Here is a 15677-nt window from a genome sequence, read left to right on the forward strand (position 1 = left end):
AACAGGTTGAGGCTCCAGCGCTTTCCCACAGTGCGTGGTTAATCCAGACCCAGTGGCCATGTAGCTGAGGAAAAAGGTTATCATGGTGCAAAATCATCCAAATCCCACCCTGCTGGTTCCCTGATGGCTGTGGAAACAGGGCTGGCTGGATTCCTCTCGGGAGAGGGGAAAAATGGAAGCAGTGATTATTTCTCCAGTTTGTAAATTACAACCACCTGGACATGTGCACTCCCAGGCCAGCAGCACCTGACTCCCAGCTGCTCCCAGGTTGATTTCCTGCAGAAAAGGGACAAAACTCGGGATTGCTGAGGCACAAGGTGGATGAGCCGGGTGTGTGTGTAAACACCACAGAACAGCGAGGGGCCTTTCACACCTGGTGCTGCCACACGCCAGAAAGCCTTGATAAAATGGTGTCAGTGTGCTCAGTCTGAGTTACACCCAGGGGAAATATTTATCAGAATGGGTTTTCTAATGACCTATTAATCTTTCAGGACGATTCCCCCAAAAGGCAGCAGCAGATTTCTCTCAGAAGAAAATGCCAGATACGTGTGGTGTGTGGGAAGCAGGGGCGAGTGATTTCATTGAACTGAATCATTTTCTTACGCGTTTTACTTCCACTTGTGCCGTTTCCTGTGACTTCGACAAGAGTTTGAAACCGCAGTGAAAAAAACAGTTTCTTTTCTGTGCAGACGGGAGGATTGTGAGCATCTCCCCATTTCAGTGAGTTGTTTACACTGCCTCGCTCGCATCGGCGTGAGAATGGAAACAGGGTTGTGGGTTTGTAAAAGATGATTCCACACACACCTGACAGGAGCTTGTAGTCAGGTGAGGGTCGGGCTTTTCTGTAAGCAGCAATAGGACAAGAAGACGTGGTCGTAAACTGTGCCAGGGCTGGTTTAGATTGGACATCAGCAGGGATTTCTCCATGGAAAGGGGGCTCAGGCCTCGGAAGGGGCTGTGCAAGGAGCTTTGGAGTGCCCATCCCTGGACGTGGCACTCAGCGCTCTGGGCTGGCTCACTGCTTGGGCTCGGTGACTTTGGAGGGCTTTTCCCAGCTCAATGATTCTGTGATTCCGTAATTCTCTAGCTCAGACAGCCCCGTGACAAACTCTGGGCATCTGCAGAGGTGACAGCCGCAGCCTCGGCGCTGGGGTGGGGAAGAACCCGCAGCTCCGGCACTGTCCGAGCGGTAACCACAGAACGCAGGCACGGCTCGGGCTGGAAGGGGCCGCTCCCACACGGGCCGTACCCACACAGGGGCCGTTCCCACACAGGCACCGCTCCCCAATAGAGGCCGCTCCCACACTCGGAGCGTTCCCGCCCCGGCCCGCTCCGCTCCGTCCCGCGGTGCCTCAGCCGGGCCCAGGCGCCTCCCCGGGGCGGGCCCGGCCCCGCGCATGCTCCGTGCGCGTCCGCCGTGCCGGGACCGCCGCCCTCCGCTCTCCGCCGCCGAGCGCCGCGGGCCGTCCCCGGGCTGAGCCGCTCCCGGCCCGGGCTGTCCGCACCGCACCGCCCGGCCCGGCTCGGCCCGGCCTGCACTGAGCCGCTCCCGGCCCCGCGGGGCCGCGTCGCCTCGTCCCGCCGAGCGCCACGGCAGCGGTGAGTGGGGCCAGCCGGGGCTGCCGGGGCCCCGGGCCGGCCTTAGGGGGACTGGGGAGGGCGGAGCGGGTGGCGGGTGCCTTTCCCGGAGAGCGGAGCGGGGGCGGCGTGGGCTTCTCCCGGCGGCCGCGTCCCGGACTGAGCGCGGCGGGCGCGCCCGGGCTGCGGAGCGGCTGCGGGCCCTGAGCCCAGAGGGGCCGGTGCCCGTGAGGAGCCGCCGTGGTCCCCGGTCCCAGAGGGAGCGGAGCCGCCGGGTCCCCCCTGTCCCAGACGGAGCGGAGCCGCCGGGTCCCCCCTGTCCCAGAGGGAGCGGGGCCTCCGCGTTGTCCCGGTCCCAGAGGGAGCGGAGCCGCTGGGTCCCCCTGGTCCCAGAGGGAGCGGGTCCCCTGTGTCCCAGAAGGTGCCGATGGAGGTGCCCCTGGTGCTCTGGTGCCCCTCAGGCAGGGCTGTCAGAGCCGCGTTTCGGCCCCGGGCCGGCGGCAGAGGGAACAGCAGTGAAACAGCTCCGTTTGTGGTCGCCGGTGGGTGTGGAGGAGTTGGAAGCCCCCGGAGCCCCGGGTGAGCCCTGACCGTGAGCTCTCTGTGCCGGGGACATCCCTGCCTTCCACTGCCGGGCAGCTGATGGTGTCCGGCTGTCTGTCCGGCAGCTGTTTCTGTGTGCACAGGGACACTTGGGGACATCTGCCACCCCTCTGTCCCTTCCCTCCTTCCCAGCCGTGGCTGCATCCATCACCCCAAAGGACACGCAGGGATGAGGAGCAGGGAGCCTGGCAAGGTGTGCCGGCTCTGCACCTTCTGCAGATGCCTAAACCAGAATTCTGCTCTGTGTGTGTGTGACAAAGTAATTGCTGGGTTGGATGATGGCTGCGAGTCGGAACTAAATCGGTCTTTAAGGTCTCTTTAACCCAAACCAATCTATGGTTCTATAACGGTGTTGAATTGGGACTTTTAAAACCCATGAAGGAGGAGAGGAGAACCAGAATAAATCTGAAGCGCATCGAGGCTGCTGCTAATAATGCAGATTGAGGGTAGAAAGACAGCTCAGTGTGTCAGGAGAGGATGGATCCAGCTCTGTTCAAACAGGCCCTGTGCTGAGGAGGATGCACTGTCTGTTCCAAGGGATTAGCAATGGGAAGTCATAATTTGAGGCATGTCTAGAATGCTAACTGCAAGAAAACTTCGGGATTTGTTTGATTTTGTGATTCGTTTATTGGGGGAGGCAGATTGAAATAACTCCAAGTCGTGTCAGTGTTTAAACTGAACTCCAAAGAACCCAGCTTTGCTCGGGGAAGATTCCTGCACATTTATTCCTGAGCAGAGTGGATTTCTTTGGGTGCTGCTTTATTCGGGTGCTGCAGCTCGCTATCAAGTTCAGTTTTGCCCTTATAAGGGGACTGGGAGGCATTTCCTCCTGGCACTTGTTTTTAAAACACACAGGAAGTTGCACCTTGATCTGGGTCTGTGTTAGGTGATAGCAACACAGGTGCTTTGAAATGCGGGGCCAGCTCAGGCTGAGCCACAAACCCGCCAGGCTTGAGATGTTCAAGTTTGTCATCGCAGGCAGATGCTACAAATGTTTTTGTCACTACATTTTTGGTGATTCAGTTGTTAAATATGTTACTGATCGGAGTGTCACAGTGTCTGCAAGCTGTCCCGAGGCCTGGTGGCACAGCGTGGCTCTGCCCTTTGGGAAAGGTGATGTGAAAAGCTTGTAAAAAGCCACGGGGAGTGGGCTTAAACTTAGAATATAATGGAATACATTATAGAATATAAACACAAAAGAATAGAATATAAACACAAAGCAGGAACGATTTTTAAGCTCGTGAACTCCTGGAAGGTTATGCTCTGCACAATTATTCAGAATTGATTGCAAAGTGGCTTTTTTTTTGAGAGGTAACTTCTGTAAATGTTGAGCTGTTTCTGTCTGTTCAAGTTGTCTGTTCAATGATTTTAATTTAAAAAAAAATCAGGAATATTTAATGTAAAAACATTGAAAAATAAACGTGTATCAGGAGCAAAGCAAAAAGCTGAAGTGCACCTGAACAGTCACTCAGGGGATAAAATCAATATTCCTTTTAAACTCATTTTCCCCTCGGTCAAACAGAGTCTGCAATTTCAAGTTCGTTTTCTTCTTTTGCCTGACCTCTTCGGGGCTGGAAGTAAGGCAGGGTTCTTACAAGTGGTATAAATTCAAGAAGTTTAGATGGACATTTCTGTAGTGGTTTAGTCTTGCAAATGAAGACAGAACTCAGAGAAATCAGCTTCCCTTTTTTTGTGTGGAGGGCAAAAAACAATCTATTTTCACAGGTAGCATCCTGCCAGCTTCACCCCTTTCCCCCTGCTCCCTGGATTTGGAGGTGGAACAAACATTTTTGTTCACCTGAACTTCCCTTGGCACCTTGTGATGGCTGATCTGGCTTGAGGAGGAGGCACAAAATGAGGAAGGGAGCTCCAGAATGCAGCAGCCAGGTGGATAATCCTTGTGTGGGGTGTGAATCCCAGCAGAAAGAGCTGCTCTGGTTCCTTACAGACCAAGGTGTTTGCATTGTTTGGAGGGACCAAAGCTTTCACACACAACAGCAAACCCTTAGGACTGCTTTTATCCAGGTGTGAAAAGGGTTTTTTGGAGGATTTCTGACCCAGGAAGGAGAAAAGCCAGATTGTGGAAGGAACATCGAGCTGGGAATCGGTTCCTGGTTTGTCTGGTGTGCAACAGCAATTAAAAATGATAAAGTGTTTTCTTGTGGGTGAAAAACTGGCCATATCCACGTTGTTCTCTGTCAGCCTGGCCAACAGGTTGCAATTCAGGCATTATTCCTGTAAACACACTCAGAGTTGCTCCAGACCTTTGAAGCACTTAATATGCAATTAGATTTCAGGTATTGGTGATGGCAAACACTTGCTAAATTGATAGAAAATGGCTTTTACAGTTCAAGCACGTAATTCAGGCAGTTAATGCTGAGAGCCTGCCTGCAATAACAATTTTCATGGCCTGATGCAGCTCGGTTTTGCTGGCAGGGTGAGACAGAAATGCTTCAGCCTCAAGAAGCAAAGTAGAGCTTTAAAAAAATCAGCATTTTGGGGTTTTGGCAGCTCAGTTGCTGCTTCCATCTCTTGCTGTAGCTTCTGTGCAGAAGTGACAGATGAAGGGAGGCTCTTCTCCCATTTGATTTCTTTAGCAGCACTTGGGGGCTCCCATCCAGGATTCATTTCACATGAATCCTTCCAAAAAACTGAAACAGTGCAAAAAACTGCTGGAAGAAGAAGTTGCTGATGGTTTTCTTGGGCAAAATGGCTGCAAGTTTCTCTTGACTGAAAGTGGAGAGGAGGAAGTATAATTTAGTGGTTTGAATGTCCTGGCCTGTTGCAGGCAGGTGGGTTTTTAAGGAACATGCCCTGACCATTTTCTTCATGCTGAAGGGCTTTATAAAACTGCAAATAGTTTTGCTGGCTGGAGTAATTATTGTTTTTTTTTTTTATTTTTTTTTTCTTGAGCTAGTTATATAAATGTAACGTAAGTTGCATAACTGACAGAAAAATTGAGCTACAGGAAACTGGGAGAGCAGCCTGCACATGGAAAAGTAAAGTCTGGAGCAGTTACTCTGCAAATCAATAATGCCTTTTGCACAGTGTGGGAGGTTTGATAACGCTGATATTAACGTGTGTGATGCCTTGAAACTGCTGGCACATTAAATTATTCTGTTGAACTTAGTTTGGGTTTCCTTCTCCTCCCTCTGGGTTGTAAAAGGTAATTTAGGAAATAAAGGAAAAGAGCTGGAAGTTGAGGGCAAAGCAGAGGATTTCTGCATTATCCTGAACTGTGGAGAAAGGCAGTGGTGAAAACCTGAGGGAAGAAAAAAAAGGAATTTTTATGCAGAGTAAGGTGGAGATAAGCAGAGAGTAGGAAAATTGTGAAATTGAAATGGTTTGGTGTTGCTGTTGGTCCTGTTTGGATCTGGTTGCACAAAGTTTTCTGGAAATAGCAAGAAGGAGCCTTTACAAGGGGATTGGCTTTGGGAAACTCAGCTGTCATAAATCCATTTCTCTGGTAGCTTTGCTTTCTGATAGATCTTACTGCTGCTCCTTTGAAGCAGGGCTGCTGCACAAGGGAGGCTGTGCTAATAAAGGGAATTAATCCGGTGTTTAATGCAGTATTCTCTGAATTTTGAAGCATGTGGGATTTTCTGTGAGTCAAGTTTGGCTCCAGTTCCCAAAGGCATAATTCTCTTTGAACACAAAATCTGATAACTGCTCTTCCTCCTTCCAGGAGAAAACTCCAAAAGGGAATTTTCACATTGCTCCCGTGTTTACAGAATGGATCTGAGAGGGGTTTTGGCTTGTTGAAGCCCCAGAATATGAATATAGTTCAAACTTTTAGCAGTTTTGGATTCCAAGTGCTGTTTAGATTATTCCTTGAGTATTTCCTGTCTTTTCCAGCTATTCCAAGACTGAATGGAATTTGTCTTGCTCATCAGGGGGCCCAGCTGGAGTTTAGCAGGATATTGAAATATTGAATTGTATTAGTGATACTCCTAATAATAACCCTTTAATGTGGTGCATATTCTCTCCAAATGAATTTATTGGTCTTTGAGACCACTTCATTTTCCTGGCACTGAGCTAATATTGACTTGAAATCATTTGGAACAGGAAAAAATTGTTGTTCAGCTTAGGAAATCTGGGAAAAGCCCTTGACACCTTGTTTGTCAGGAAAAGGACAGATCTAAACCTTCCACTTTTTTTAGATAAGGAAAATGGAGCAGACAGTGCTCGTTCCATGACTGGGACAGGAGAGGGAGCACAATTTGTTTGTGTATGGACTCAGATTTTCAGGAAATCAATTTGGCAGAGGTGACTTTTATGTTCATTTTGAGCCACCAGCAGCACGGAGAGATACAATAAACACAACAAGCCTTAAAACCTTGGCACTTGGTGAGTCTAAATGACTTCCTGCTGCTTGCCATCCAGAAATACCTGCCTCTGCTCTCCTCTGCATTTTACTAAAGCGCGATAACAAATGCAAAGCAGCTTTTTATATTTCTGTGCCTTGTTCTGTTTGACTTTTATCTTTTCGTGGAGATAAATTAGTTGTAAAGCATCACATGTTTAAGGGGGAAAAAAAAGAATTAAAGGTACCACCTTAAGTACTGCATTAGGCTCAGTCTTTTGTATTTAAATCTGTTTTGCATGGATTGGTTTTTTCCTCCCCAGGTTCTCAAACTCTCACCTTTTATCTCAAGCTGGCGGCCTCCTGCATGGAAAAAAGGGTGGCCACCCTCGGTGTGGGGTTTTGAATTCCAAATCCAAGGTTTGGAATTCAAGGTGGCATTTGCAGGTCACACTGCGTGATGTTTCCTTGTGCACTCGGTGTTTCGTGTTTACTGAGGATGCACAAGAAATAACCTTTCACTTCCTGGACACTTCTGTATTTCACTTTTCCTCAAAGTACAGCAAAGCAGGCACCAATAATTTTGAAATTGCTGGGGCTGAGAGTTTAAAAGTTCACCAAGCAGCAGAGGTCAGGGAGCCTGAGCTGTGTGTGTCACACCTTTGTGTCACCTCTGACAGCTCTGTCACTCTGTGCTACCTCTAAAAACAAAAAAGGATTCCAAATTCACTTTGCCTCTTTGCTCTTGATCCGTGTTGCATTTATATTAAATGATATCTTTTTTTCTTCTACCTTTCTTTCTTGTTTTTGATGCTGAAGGAAGAGAAAGGTGCATTTGGCTTTGGTAACGAAGCTGCAATTCCCAGATTTAGCACTTGCTGCCTTCCAGTGTTGCTGGTGGAAAAGTGTTTGGGCTCTGCAGGTTGTAATGGGCACCAGGTGCTTCTGGAATGGAGTTATAACCTTGGAAATTTCTATTAGAAAATTTCTATTAGAAAATTAGGGCTTGGCTTAAATGTCTTTGTAATGGGCACCAGGTGCTTCTGAAATGGAGTTATAACCTTGGAAATTTCTATTAGAAAATTTCTATTAGAAAATTAGGGCTTGGCTTAAATGTCTTTTTTTTGCCTTCGGTATTGATTTGTAGGAGTCTCCTAACAACTCCAGGCCCTAAAGCCAAGGAATAGCCCAGAGCTCATCCAGACTCTGGTCAGACACAAGGAACCCGTGGGATCCCTGATTTCTGGTGGGATCACAGCAATTCATTGCCAATTGTGCTCCCTGTCCTGAGGGGAACTTTGGGGTTGTTTCTTGGTGATGCACAACAAACCCTGATGGATGCATCCCATGGAGATGCAAATTGCTGGCAGAGCTTTGGAGCTGGAATTCTCCCCTGGAAAGCTTTGTTTTACCAAGTGGAAAAAATCAACTTGCCTTGTTCTACACCAGCAGTTGTTATGGGAGGAATTCATGGCCTTGAACAACTTTCTCGTGCTTGTGGGGTTGGTTAACAGAGGAGGGCCTGGGCTTGATTTGGATGTCAAATGAAAGGACAAGAAGGGATGGCCTGGCTTAGAGCTGCATTTTAACCAAAGAACAGCTATCTTCTGCCAAGTTAAAAAAAAACAACAACCCTGTGGCTTTTACAGTGCTTGCAGCTTCCTGCACATGTGACTGACAGCTCAGCCAGGCTCCAGATATATCACCAAGATACATCAGCAAACAGCCTTGGCTTCAAAAGGCACCGTGTAAATCCTGCTCAGCCTGACAGCACAGCCTTAAACACCTCAAGGCTGAGGTGCTGATCAGATTAACTGGGCTGAGATCAGCTCTTCACCCGTGCTGGGGATTGGCTGCTGTTTACCTTGCACTGAGAGTGTGCTGCTCGTGCCTCAGGTTTGGGTTCTCTATTTCCACACTCTGTGGGTCTGGGCTCACATCAGGGATGCTGAGCTCTGTGCACAGAGCAGGAGACAAAACAATTCCTGCTCCAGCTGGGCACCAAGGACAAATGACCCAAATCTCAGCCCAGAGCACAAACCCCGTGGGCTGGAGAGAGAAAAACAAGCAGGGTGGGACTGCCTGGGTGGGATTTAAGGCTCCAACCCAAACCATTCCAGGATTCTGGGATTCTCCTTCCTGACAGGAGCCACACTGGATTATCTCATCCCACCTGGATCAGCCCCCTGGATCTCCTTCCTCAGTCCCACCTGAGAACACCCCCGAACAGCCCTGAATCCAGAACATTTCTTTAGCAGGATTTTCTTATGGGAAGGAGGAAAATTAAAGATTTTCCCTTTGCTGGCCCCCACCACAAACGTGGCAAATCCCACAGGATTCATCTCCTCAGGGACAGCTCTGCCCTGGCTCCTCCTCATCACTCTGCCTCCATAAAAATCCTGGGCTGGGGTGATGCCTCAGGTTTGGCTTCTCTATTTTCTCACTCTGTGCTGCTTTAGTGTGTGGGGCTGGGCTCACATCAGGGATGCTGAGCTCTGTGCACAGAGCAGGAGACAAAACAATTCCTGCTCCAGCTGGGCACCAAGGACAAATGACCCAAATCTCAGCCCAGAGCACAAACCCCGTGGGCTGCAGAGAGAAAAACAAGCAGGGTGGGACTGCCTGGGCTAAAGCTGGGATGGGACAATGAACTGCAAGGTGCAAATGGAGCAGAGCTGATCCCAGGGACAGAGCCCGTGCCCCTCGTGCATTTTGGGGCCATTTTGGTTCATCTTGGGTGCAGCCCTGGCTGGGCTCTGGGGCTGCCCAGGGTGGATCCATGGAGGAGATGCTGTGAATCAATCCCTGCTTTATTCTGGAACTCTGTGACTGTCCAGCCTGCACAAGGCATCAGCACTCCAGGTTTAATCACTCCGTGTTTTTTGGAATTTGCTGTTGAATTAAGTGAAAAAAAGCCCAACATTCTGGGGCATACTTGAAGTTTCAGGAGGTTTCTCCTCAGTTCTGTGGAACCTGGGAAAACCCTGTGTGAGGAACAGCAAGCTGAGCTGAGGTGGAGCAGTTTGGCTCCATCAGACACTGAATTGTTCTCCCCACACTTTCACCACAGCCTGGGCCTGCTGCTGTGTCTGTGCCTCATTTCCCTCTCCTATAGCATCACCAACTCTCTCTCTGTATATTAATTTTATGTAATTTTTAATTTTATATTTGAATTTTATATTTTTAAATCTATATTTTATATTAATTTTAGGTGAATTTGTATTAATTTTAGACAAATTTATATTCATTTTCTATTTGATCTGCTATGACTTTTATGTAAATATTAATTTTATTTGTTCAAGGCAGGACCTGTCAGCCTATAAATCTGTATCCTGCCTCACCTTCACTCTTGACATGACCCCTCCTTGGTTTTGTTTCATGCTTTGCTGAACAAACTCCTCAGGACTTGTTCAGGCCGCTGAGTCCTTGTTACTCAACAGCTTGATGGGGTTTAATTAGCAGTGAAATTGCTGTGCTTGTTTGTGTGCCCACTCTGCTGCTCCCTTTTGGCCCCTGGGCTCTGTGAGAGCTCAGCTTTGCACACACTGTGCCCATCACTGGAATTATTACATAAAAACTGCATTTCTCCAAGCTTTGTGGCAAGCTCAGCCTTGGAAGTACAGCTGCAAACCACTCTTCCTGGTACTTTTGCTGCTATTGCAAAGGTTTTTGTTGAAGGCACAACTTTTTCCAGGGAAAAGATTTCCTGCCCTTTCAGCTGAGCTTTTGGCAGCTCTTGAATGTGCAGCAGTTCTGCATTTAGGGCAGGCCAGGAGTGCACAGGAGCCCTCAGAATGTCCCATCCCTGCTCTGCTGCCTTCCAGCAGGGAAGGGAAAAAAGGGAAAAAATCCCTTTTTTCACCAAGAAACACTGAGAATTCCTTTTTTCACCAAGAAACACTGATAATTCCTTTTTTCACCAAGAAACACTGATAATTCCTTTTTTCATCAATAAACACTGATAATTCCTTTTTTCACCAATAAACACTGATAGCCGCCACTGATAGTGACACCTTCACCAGACTCTTGTCCATCGTGTCCATCGTGTCCATCGTGTCCATCTTGCCCACCTTGCCCACCTTGCCCACCTTGCCCACCTTGCCCATCGTGCCCATCGTGCCCATCGTGCCCACCTTGCCCACCTTGCCCACCTTGCCCATCTTGTCCATCATCTTGCCCACCTTGCCCACCTTGCCCACCTTGCCCACCTTGTCCATCGTGTCCATCTTGTCCATCTTGCCCATCTTGCCCATCTTGCCCATCGTGCCCATGTTGCCCATGTTGCCCATCTTGCCCATCTTGTCCATCTTGCCCATCGTGTCCATCGTGTCCATCGTGTCCATCGTGTCCATCTTGCCCATCTTGCCCATCTTGCCCATCGTGTCCATCGTGTCCATCGTGTCCATCGTGTCCATCGTGTCCATCGTGTCCATCTTGCCCATCTTGCCCATCTTGCCCATCTTGCCCATCGTGTCCATCGTGTCCATCGTGTCCATCGTGTCCATCGTGTCTATCGTGTCCATCTTGCCCACCTTGCCCACCTTGCCCATCTTGTCCATCATCGTGTCCATCGTGTCCATCTTGCCCATCTTGCCCATCTTGCCCACCTTGCCCACCTTGCCCATCTTGCCCATCTTGCCCATCGTGCCCATCGTGTCCATCTTGCCCATCGTGCCCGTCGTGCCCGTCGTGCCCGTCGTGCCCGTCTTGTCCGTCTTGTCCGTCTTGTCCGTCTTGTCCATCTTGTCCATCTTGTCCATCTTGTCCATCTTGCCCATCTTGCCCATCTTGCACATCTTGCACATCTTGCACATCTTGCACATCTTGCACATCTTGCACATCTTGCACATCTTGCACATCTTGCCCATCTTGTCCATCTTGCCCATCATCTTGCCCATCATCTTGCCCATCATCTTGCCCATCATCTTGCCCATCATCTTGCCCATCATCTTGTCCATCATCTTGTCCATCTTGTCCATCTTGTCCATCTTGCCCATCTTGTCCATCTTGCCCATCTTGCCCATCTTGTCCTTCTTGCCCATCTTGCCCATCTTGCCCATCTTGCCCATCTTGCCCATCTTGCCCATCTTGCCCATCGTGTCCATCTTGCCCATCTTGCCCATCTTGCCCATCTTGCCCATCTTGCACATCGTGTCCTTCTTGCCCATCTTGCCCATCTTGCCCATCTTGCCCATCTTGTCCTTCTTGCCCATCTTGCCCATCTTGCCCATCTTGCCCATCTTGCCCATCTTGCACATCGTGTCCATCTTGTCCATCTTGTCCATCTTGTCCATCTTGCCCATCTTGTCCATCTTGCCCATCTTGCCCATCTTGCCCATCTTGTCCATCTTGCCCATCTTGCCCATCTTGTCCTTCTTGCCCATCTTGCCCATCTTGCCCATCTTGCCCATCTTGCCCATCTTGCCCATCTTGCCCATCGTGCCCACCTTGCCCACCTTGCCCATCTTGCCCATCTTCTTCATCTTGCCCATCTTGCCCATCTTGTCCATCTTGCCCATCTTGCCCATCTTCTCACAGCCACAGCAATTTTAGAAATGTTTTAGGGGATGTTCTAATCACCAAGTTACCCTTTAATTTAAAAAATATCTTTTCAGTTCACTCATTGGCCCCATCCACACAGCATCCCAGAAATCCTGTTTCTGGGTCAAACCATGACATTGGTTTAGAAGTTTTCCAAGTCAGTGGAATTGAGCAGCTTTCCCAGGCTATTTCAGGATATTTTTTATTATATTATATTTTATATATATATATATATATATATATATATTTTATATATATATATATAATATATTATATATTTTATATATTTTATATTATATTCAGGATATTATTAATTAAATCCTGCTGTTGCTGAGTTCCAGAGACAGGGAAAGTTGGCAGTGGTTAATTAGCAGGGAGAGCTGACATCATGATCCTATCTTCTGAACAAATACACATTTCTGTGTACCTATAAACCCTCCAAACCCTCTCTGCATGTCTGTACTCGCCTGAAACACAAATGTTTCATTTCTTAAACCCAAACAAAGGTTTAAGGAGCAGCTTTGTGTGTTATCTCTCTGTGTTAATAAAGCTGATTTTTTTAGATGTAGTTCAGACTCTTAAGGATGGGGTTTAGGCCAGGACTCTGCTCCATGAGCATCCCAGTATAAAATGGGCCAAAATTGGATAATTCCCTTTTTCCCTGTGAGTCTGAGCCTCACCCAGAGTCAGGGCTGAGCTGGAAAATGGGGATAGGAGGGAAAATTTCATTTTTGGGTGCTTTTCAGCAGGATGGTGCCTCAGAGCTGGGCTCAGGTTGGAGTTTTCCTGCTGAGCCCTCACTTCATTTTCTGCTCCCAGCTCAGGTTTTGTTTTCCTGCTTTGATTTGCATTTGGTCCCGATTGTTTCCTGGAGCTGGGACCTAAAAATATAAAGCAGGATGGGTTTTTATCTGTGAGCATGAGTAATGTGGGGGTCAGAACAATTCATTATGCAATAATTGTGTTCTTTCCTCTTTCACTTTGTAGCTTGCTCTTGTTCTCAGTCAAACACTCTGGTTTTAGGAAGAGAAAAATGGTGATTTAATCAGGATGTGCTTTTAAGAAGACAAAATGTCATCTTCTGCTTAAGAAAAGAAATAATTTGTACACCAGTCCTGTTATTAAAAGACTGAAGCATCTTTCATGCAGCACTGTAGTAATAAATAATTTTTAATACAATTAACACCTCAGACATCCATTTTGAACTTAAAATTGGATTTATTTCCAGATTAAATGTGTGTGTGTCTCAGTCCTATTGATAACCAGCAAGGAATGGCTGTTCCTGGAATATCTGGAATTCTTCCCTTGCTCCATCTGTTTGTTCCAGTAAACAGCAAAGAATTGACAAGATTTTAAAATTGTGGCTTTGGCTTCTATAATTCTCAATTAAACTGCCATTGTTCCCAGCTGAAATGGCAGGCTGCCTTTCCAGAGCTTTTCTCAAAGGCATTTTGAAATTCTCCTCATGCTGATTTTGTAGAACAAGATTATGGGTTCTTTTCTTTAAATTCAGGTGAATTTACCCATGAGAATTCTGCATGTTGTTCCCCTAAAATGTCAGATATTAATTGTACACTGAGCATTGAAGGGACACAAAAATAGACTGTGCACTGATGGATTTGTAGAACAAGATTATCGGTTTTTTCCTTTAAATTCAGGCGAATTTGCCCATATGCAATATTTTCTGCATGTTTTTCCACTAAAATGTCAGATATTAATTGTACACTGAGCATTGAAGGGACACAAAAATAGACTGTGCACTGATGGATTTGTAGAACAAGATTATGGTTTTTTTTTCTTTAAATTCAGGTGAATTTACCCATAAGAATTCTGCATGTTTTTCCACTAAAATGTCAGATATTAATTATACAGTGAGCACTGAATGGGGACAAAAATAGACTGTGCACTGATGGATTTGTAGAACAAGATTATGGTTTTTTTTTTTCCTTTAAATTCAGGCGAATTTACCCATATGCAATATTTTCTGCATGTTTTTCCACTAAAATGTCAGATATTAATTGTACACTGAGCATTGAAGGGACACAAAAATAGACTGTGCACTGATGGATTTGTAGAACAAGATTATGGTTTTTTTCTTTAAATTCAGGTGAATTTACCCATGAGAATTCTGCATGTTGTTCCACTAAAATGTCAGATATTAATTGTACACTGAGCATTGAAGGGACACAAAAATAGACTGTGCACTGATGGATTTGTAGAACAAGATTATGGGTTTTTTTCCTTTAAATTCAGGTGAATTTACCCATGAGAATTCTGCATGTTTTTCCACTAAAATGTCAGATATTAATTGTACACTGAGCATTGAAGGGACACAAAAATAGACTGTGCACTGATGGATTTGTTGAGTTTTTTCCTTTAAGAATGAGGAAAAATTACTTTTTTTTCTATTTACATGGAAAGCTGTGTCTGGACTTGTGTGGAGAGATGCAGCAGGCAGTTTTTAATTCCAAATAATCTTTTATATAAAGATAACCACTGTGTAAGCACAAAAGTTAAATGCATAAAAATAAACATTGACTTTTTTATGCTGGTTAAATTTATTTTATGTGCACTTCTATTTGAGAAACGAACTAATTTAGCTTTGTGGCATAAATATCAAGGCAGAAATGGTTGTGGTCAGGTGCAATATTTGGGTTGGAAATTCAGATATTTGCCCTCTGGGAGCTGCATGTGGAAATTCTCAGATTGCATAAGAAAAGTGCTGGGGGTTACTGCAGAAATTACAGATATTTTATCCCAAAACTGAATTCTATAAGTTAAGTCTGTGATTAACTTTTCAACACTTTTCAAAGATCTGCTTCATCTCCCTCATATTTATTTAATGTCTATTAAAATATTCTCTCAGGTCTCTGAATTCTGAAGCTATTCAAGCATTTTGATTTATTTTTTTAATGTGCTGATGCATTTTGAGTCAGTTTTAATGGGATTTTACAGTGATTTTTGAACCTCCCAAAAATCCCGAGGTTTCTGTCAATTCTGGAAATGCCTGATGTGGGATTGTTGTTTTTGTAAGGGATGAACCAAAACCAAGGAGAAATGGAAGGTTTTGTGGTTCAGATTCCTGTGTGATAACTTATTTTCAATTTCTGGGTTGTTCTTAAGGCCAGAAAAAAGGAAGTTCTTGATGGAGAAGAGAATTTAGAGCTGAAAACTTGGGCTGTAGTTTTGTGCATGCCCAGGGCACCTTCTGCTGTTATTTCTCCTGCATCTTTATTATTATAAATACTTTATTTTTATATATATATATATATTTTTTTTTAAATTCTTATTATTTTATTATACATATATTATTTTATATTATTTATTTTATATTATTTTATATATTTATATTTATATTATTATATATTTTATTTATTATATTGTATATTATATATAATATATATTATTTTTATTATATAATATATAATATATATTTTATATATTTGTATATATTATTATATATTATTTTATATATATTATATATTTATTTTTATTATTTTTATTATTTTATTTTATATATATTATTTTATATTATTTATTTTATATTATTTTATATATTTATATTTATATCATATATATTTTATATATGATATTATATATTATATATAACATATATATTATTTTCATTATATAATATATATAACATATAATA

At 45.1% G+C, this 15677-nt stretch overlaps 1 protein-coding gene across 15 annotated transcripts in view; it reads left to right on the forward strand.

The window, feature by feature from the left end:
* Positions 1 to 1391: 1391 nt before the first annotated feature.
* The window catches only part of JAK1 (Janus kinase 1), a 72490-nt gene continuing 58204 nt past the window's right edge, over positions 1392 to 15677 (forward strand). For all 15 annotated transcript variants that reach the window (XR_012581233.1, XR_012581236.1, XR_012581235.1 and 12 more), the window contains exon 1: positions 1392 to 1599. The gene's annotated coding sequence lies outside the window, so the exon portion shown is untranslated. The remainder of the gene's footprint in view (positions 1600 to 15677) is intronic.

The sequence above is a fragment of the Zonotrichia albicollis genome, chromosome 8, assembly GCF_047830755.1.
Source record: "Zonotrichia albicollis isolate bZonAlb1 chromosome 8, bZonAlb1.hap1, whole genome shotgun sequence".
Taxonomy (NCBI): Eukaryota; Metazoa; Chordata; class Aves; order Passeriformes; family Passerellidae; genus Zonotrichia; species Zonotrichia albicollis.